Source organism: Loxodonta africana, chromosome 6 (assembly GCF_030014295.1).
Source record: "Loxodonta africana isolate mLoxAfr1 chromosome 6, mLoxAfr1.hap2, whole genome shotgun sequence".
In the NCBI taxonomy this organism is placed as follows: Eukaryota; Metazoa; Chordata; class Mammalia; order Proboscidea; family Elephantidae; genus Loxodonta; species Loxodonta africana.
Window position 1 is genome coordinate 72,469,565 of NC_087347.1, and position 6,582 is coordinate 72,476,146.

Sequence of the window (6,582 nt, forward strand, 5' to 3'; positions counted from 1 at the left end):
AGTCCATATGTAGATGGAAGAACGACTACTTTCCTTTAAAAGCTGTCATAATACTAATATATAGTCTTCGTTGTTGAGAGCTGTGAATTCTGTCCAAATATTTCATGGGAAATGCTCTACTTGTGTATGCATCTGGATTGATCATGTCAGCAATGTCACTGACACAACAGGGATTGAGGTACAACCAAATTTTCAGATGAATACTATATTTTGGTATGTGGGATACGTATGCTCAAGACTCCACCAAGTAAACAGCAGAAACCAGACGTTTTACTAGACATGTATTTATTTATTATCTATTTGTTTGTATTGGCATACAACAATGAATGTTTATTTTTGCTCATGAGTCTAGGGATTGGCTAGGAAGTTCTGCCGATCTGGTCTGGGTTTGGCTGATCTCAATTGGGTACACTGGCGGGTCAGCTGGGAGCTGGTTGGACTAGGATGGCCATGGCTGGAATGACTTATCTCTGTACTTTGTCCTCCAGCAGGCTTGCTATCGTGGTAGAAGTAGGGTTCCAAAAGAGCGAGCAGAAGCATGCAAGGTCTCTTGACCTGGCACATTCACTTCTGCTGCATTCTGTTGGTTAACCAGCTAACAAGTCCTGTAGAAACTCAAGGGTAGGAGAAATAGAATCTCCTCTTGATAGGAGAAGCTGCAAAGTCACATGTTAAGGGCCATGAATACTGGGAGGGAAAGAATTGTGGCTATTTTTACAATTGGTCTACCTCAATAAGGATGAGGCTTTGGCAGGAATACTTAGGTGAGGTTTCCCCTTGGAGTGTTCCCAATTACCAAACATATAGCCTTCAGAGTGCTTTACCTTTTAAATTGGCGGAAGAAGAAAACCTTATTGAAATAATGGAAAGAAACTTGAAGTCAGGCAGGCTGGTGACAGATACTATATTTTATTTAAAAGGTTATAAAACCAGGCATAGATGTAACTTTTCTGTTTTCCAAAGGTTGCCCTTGCCCAATACAACATGGATTTCTCTGTTCCAGGTATTAAGTGCCTTATGCATACTAGCTCATTTAATCCTCATAGTCACTGTATGAGATATCATTATCCTTATTTTATGGATGAGGTAACTGAAGCTTAGGAAGTTTTAAACATCCTGATCAAGGCCTCCCAACCATAACTGCGAAAGCCTGGATTCAACCTACCCCACTCGAACTTCAAAGCCAGTGGGAGATATTAAACACCGTACTATAAGGTTTCCCAAAAAGCAGAAGCGCCCTCTATCTCTGCAAATGGCACTGTACATCCATTTAGAGGTACAGAAAAACCAATCTCAGTTTTAAAAAGAATAGAATTTGTATTTGCAGCTATTTAAAGCGGGTTGGTATCATCACAAAGCAAGGGTCAGTAAACTTTTTCTTCAAAGGGTCAGATAGTAAATATTTTAGGCTTGTGGGTCATACGGTCTCTATTGCAACTCTCAACTCTGCCTTGCAGCACAAAAGCAGCCAGAGACGATATGTAAATGAATGAGGTAGCCAGCAAGATTTGTTATAGGGGACTTTGATACCAAGCCAACACTTAGCAAAAATGTACCCTTTTCCAAAGGCCAGTATGAAGTATTCTCCAAATTCTCTCCAACATGCTAGTTAAATATAGTTAGGTACTCTTTGCACATAATAATAATAATTCATGTGTGTCTCATTTAGCTAGTGTTAAAGAAAAAAAAAATTTTTTTTTTTTTTACTGTAGCAGAAATACCACAAGTGGGTGGATTTAAAGAACAGAAATGTACTTTCTCATCGTTCTGGAGGCTAAAAGTCTAAATCAGGGTCTCAGCTGTGTAGAGTTTTTCCTTGTAGGTAGTCCTGGGCTTTCCTTGTTTCATTAGCTTGCAGCGGGTCCTCACATGGCATCTGTCTCCCCCAGTTTGTCTGCTCTTTTTATAACTCAGAGGTGATTAGGTTTAGGACACACCCTATGCTGAAATGAGCTAATCAACATAACAAGGAAAACCCTATTTCAAAACAGGATTACATCTAGAGGTATAGGGGTTAGGGTTCCAGCACATATTTAGGGGGACACACAATTCAATCCATAACAATGTGTTCTATTAACAGAACGTAATTTTCAAAAATAGGGCAAAACCATGACAGTCATAAAAATAAACATGTTATAATTAATGAGGGAAGCAGTAAGATGTTAAAATCAGTTCAAAGGAAACTCCAAAAAACAAGCCCATACAGAGGCAGTCAGGAAAGCTGAAATGATTTTGCTAATAGGTGCAAAACTTCAATATTTAAACAAGGAATAAAATGAATTTTTGGAATCATCTCTTCCACAGAGTGGTAGTCAATTTCATCATCACTAGATATATATTATCATCTCTAAGGATAAGAATTATTTGTATCACTATCAGTTTTCTACAACTTACAGAGCTGTATGTAATATCACTCAAAGACAGTGAAAACCACAGATGCCTGTATGGTCAGACAACCCCAAAGGATTACCGAGACAACATCCATTGAAAGGATGTAATTTTTACCCATTCAGAATTTTCCCTGACAATCTACGGCAATATTTCCTAAAACTATGCTTTAATCCAAAGTTTTCCAAGGGGTTATAGACATACCACCATTTGTGAAAATGGAGATAATTTTAGGTGGCGGGAACAAATATTTTTTATCTTAATAATTATGTATTTGTCTTACAATGTGTTATAAAATTAAATTTAGTCTGTCAAACTCATGATTTCACAAATACTAACTTTTAAAAACCCTAGATAGATCACTATGAGATTTCAGGACACCGTAGAAAAAGAGAGGATTCTAAAAGCCTCTAGAAAGACAAAAGGGTTATTTACGAAGAAATGGCAATCAAATGCACATCAGACTTCCCGTCTTCAACATTGGATCCTGGAAAATAAAGAAAAAATGCCTTCAAAGCTTGGAGTGGAAATTATTAAAGCATAGAATTCTATTTGCCTTCAAACTTTTCAATCAAGAGTGAGGGGAAACGAAGACTACTCATCAGACATGGAAGGTACTGGACAATGGGCTGGAGAGAGATGCTGATGAAGAGTGAGCTACTTGTATCAGGTGGACACTTGAGACTGTGTTGGCATCTCCTGTCTGGAGGGGGGATGGGAGGGTAGAGAGGGTTAGAAACTGACAAAACGGTCATGAAAGGAGAGACTGGAAGAAGGGAGCGGGCTGACTCATTGGGGGAGAGTAAATGAGAGTATGTAGTAAGGTGTATATAAGCTTATATGTGACAGACTGACTTGATTTGTAAACTTTCACTTAAAGCACAATAAAAATTATTTAAAAAAAAAAGAGTGAGGGGAAAGTAAAGTTTTTCTCAGAAATTCCATATCTCACAGAAGTATAACTCCCATAAAAATTCCAGGTAAATTAAAAACTTAAGTGTTGCGCAGACTTGTTTCCAGCCAAGATGGAGTAACAAGACCAGATTTACCCTCCTACCTGAAACAACTAAAAAATCAGATAAATGTACGAAACATTGATTTTCAAGACATTGGAACATAAGGAAATGAAGGACACTGATCCCTCAGAGATGGGAAATGTATCAAATGAACCCCAATGACTATGCCAGCTTGGTTCCTAGAGAAAGTTTCCAGGCAACAATGCAGGAGGGGGAACCCAAACAGAACCCAGTAATCTCCCTGAATTGTTGGGATGGAGCTGGGGGGGTCTGGAGAGGCTGAGGCAGCTAGCATTTCAGGACAAAGTACCAAAAGGAGAAAGCTGGTCAGAAAACCAAAAAATATATATTCAGTAGGAAACTACACTAAATCATGGAAACCACCCAAACAGAGCTCACACAGGGCCAGGAATAGTGCCACTTCGTACTGGCCAGACTGAAAAAACCTTGAAATTCATGAGGCATTGGATAGGGTACTCAGATGGGACTTGCTTCAGTAAAACAAAACAAAAACAAAAACCAAAAAAGTTCCCATTCAGTCAATTCCAACTCATAGGGACCCTATAGGACAGAGGAGAGCTGCTCCATAGGGCTTCCAAGGAGCAGCTGGTGGATTTGAACCGCTCACCTTTTGCTCAGCAGCTGAGCTCTTAACCACTGCGCCACCAGGGGCAAAATTAGCTCTAGATTAAATGCTATTCTGGTCCCACCTAACGAAGCTTAGCAGCAAGAACTGAAAGGATCAAACTTTTCCCAGGTAAAATAATTGCATCCCAGAACAAAGCTCAAGAATATTTATAGGAATATAAAAATACCCAGCACCCAACAAAATAAAATTCACAATTTTCTAGGCATTGTTTGCTTCTATTTAAAAATATGGAAAGTATAATAAAGGAACTGATACAATTCTAATGAAACAGGATATTAACAATAAACAGGAAACTCAGAATTTTCTGATTTCTAGGTTCATGTCCAAGCTACAATGATTTCCATCTAAGGGGAAGCACTAAATAAATCCGTTTTACTGAACTTTGTAATCTTCTGAACATCAGAGATTTGTAAACCTCTCTGAAATATCACTGTCTCTTATAGGCTATTTTCAGAGAGCTAACTGCTGGAGCTGACTCTAAATTTTTCAGTTGATAATTGGTATTCTGAACATGAAGCAAACATAGTTTTTAACCAATAGTGAACAGCACATTTTATACGTCTGATTTAGCATTAGTTTCTCTCCGTATTTTTTATAGCAAGTATTAGACAGCCAATATTTTCAGCTTTACCCTTTTACTTCACGGCACTTATTGACTTGGCTTTAGTCAATGGTAGCTGTTAGATTTGAATACTGTTCTTTTTTTTTTTAATTAAAAAATACTTTATTACTTAAAAATGCTAACCATCATCTAAGCCTTCAGCGAGTCATAATCTTTTTGCTGGTCGAGGGTCTTTTCTCGATATTGAGGGATGCTGACTAATCAGGGTGGTGGTTGCTGAAGGTTGGGGTGGCTGTGACAATTTCTTAAAATAAGACAATAATGAAGTTTGCAGCATCAGTGGACTCTTCCTTTCACAAAAGATTTCTCTGTAGTATGTGATACTGTTTGATAGCTTGAATGCTGTTGTTTTATCACCCATAGTGCTCCCTTACCTGTTTGTAACTAGATGTGTGGAGTTATTTTATTCAGAAACGGTCAGTGAAATTACTCATACCAACAGACAACATATCTCAAATTAGGAAAGTCTGGCTTCATCTACTTCACATCTGAAATTAGTGCAATTTCCAACTTAACATTCCTGATCAAGGAACTATTAAACTTTGAAAACTTTAAAAGGAAAACAACAACAACAACAACAAAAACCCAGGTATAACGTTGCACCTGTGTTCTGCAAAGGCATTCAGAACTAAGCCTGTTCTTCAACGTGGCAGCTGTGGAACTGGTATTCTGACAAGCAAATGCTTAAGAAAAAATGTGAATTATTGATGCATGATACCATTGTTACCAACAGACCACTAAATCTACTTTAAAAATTCTTTTGCATACATAGCACACACTCTGCTGTGACATTGTGTGCTCTAAAAGCTGCAGATACATTTTAGAAAACACTGATGAAGCCATTACTCCTCCACCCATTTGTTCATAGTGTATATCATTATTCAAGAAACTTAAGAACCATAATGATGAAAAATCACATAGAAAGAAAAGAAAAGGAACATGGACTCTGTCAGGGTACATTTTTATTCAAGAGATCCCTAATGATGGAAAATCACAGTGAAAGGCAGAGATGAAACTAGGATTCCATAAAGGACCTGACACACCAGTAGTACAAGCAGAACAGTCATAGCAGCACATAAAAATAAAGAAAAACAAAATTAACAAGAGACAAGCTGTACTAGGTCTGAAGCACAGAGCAGTAACAAATCACAGCAAATTCTGAAGATTAATTTCAAAGAATCTTCCGAAATAAGCAAGGAGGCAGACAACATCAATATTAATGAAGCTGAAATGAAACTCCAAAAGAGCAGAAGCATAAAACGACATGTGAAATGTTTTGTTTTTAAACGGATTGTAGATTGGATCACAGGACCATCAGGAAAATGAAGGGACATTCACAAGAACATCATAACAGGGCCAGCTGTGTGAGAAGCAATTACAACAGCAGTGCTAAAATCTCCAATGTAAGAGAAAAACACCAGTGTTAAAAGAAAATGTCAACAGTCTGCAGATGAGGTAGCAGAAAGTGAATAGATTTTATTAAGACTCAGTAGCCTGCACTGTGTCAATATCCAATGTCTTTGATAAAACATACAGTAGGCGTTTGAAAAAAGGTTGGTGTTTGATTCCACCTTATATGACACTCAATTTCCCTTTAGATTGTCAGCAATGGAAGCCTTGGAATCAGCCCAGTGCTTCCACTGCTTTAACTGCTTGTTGTTGTTAGGTGCCGCTGAGTCAGTTCTAATTCCTAGCGACCCTGTGTGCAACAGAACAAAACACTGCCTGGTCCTGTGCCATCCTTGCAATTGCTGCTATGTTTGAGTCCATTGTTGGCAGCCACTGGGGCAGTCCATCTTCTTGAGGGTCTTCCTCTTTTTCACTGGCTACCTTACCAAGCATGATGTCTTCTCCAGGGACTGGTCCCTCCTGATGACGTGCCCGAAGCATGTGAGATGAAGTCTCAC